Here is a 748-nt window from a genome sequence, read left to right on the forward strand (position 1 = left end):
CCCAACCTCAACCTCAGGCAGACTCGATGGGTCGAAATGATTCAAGAGTACAATCCGAGTATCGAATATACTCCAGGCTAAGCAAATGTCATTGCAGATGCTTTAAGCAGGAAAGCTTATTGTAACAGCTTAATTCTCAAGCCTTTCCAACCGGATCTTTGTGAAGCTTTCCGCAAGCTGAACCTCCAAGTTGTTCCTCAAGGCGTTCTTGCCAACCTCATAGTATCTCCTACTTTGGAAGATCAAATTCGTGAGGCACAACTCCTTGATGCCATGGTGAAGAAGGTGAAACGTGGCATCGACAAGGGTCTTTCCAAATACAAGTGCTATCGCATTGATGACAGAGACACTTTGTTCTTCGAGGACCGGATTGTGGTTCCTAAAGGTGATCTAAGGAAATTCATAATGAACAAGGTGCACAATTCTCTCCTTTCCATTCATCCTGGAAGTACGAAGATGTATCATGACCTCAAGCAGTCGTATTGGTGGACTCGAATGAAGCGAGAAATTGCTCAATTCGTGAATGAATGTGATGTCTGCCGAAGAGTGAAAGCAGAACACCAACGACCAGCTGGTCTCCTCCAACCTCTTGCTATCCCAGAATGGAAGTTTGATCATATCGAAATGGACTTCGTGACTGGATTTCCAAAGTCCAAGCGCGGTAATGATGCTATTTTCGTTGTCATTGACAAGCTCTCTAAAGTGGCTCATTTCCTTCCTATCAAAGAATCCATCACAGCAGCTCAGC

Source organism: Triticum aestivum, chromosome 6D, assembly GCF_018294505.1.
Source record: "Triticum aestivum cultivar Chinese Spring chromosome 6D, IWGSC CS RefSeq v2.1, whole genome shotgun sequence".
Lineage (NCBI taxonomy): Eukaryota > Viridiplantae > Streptophyta > Magnoliopsida > Poales > Poaceae > Triticum > Triticum aestivum.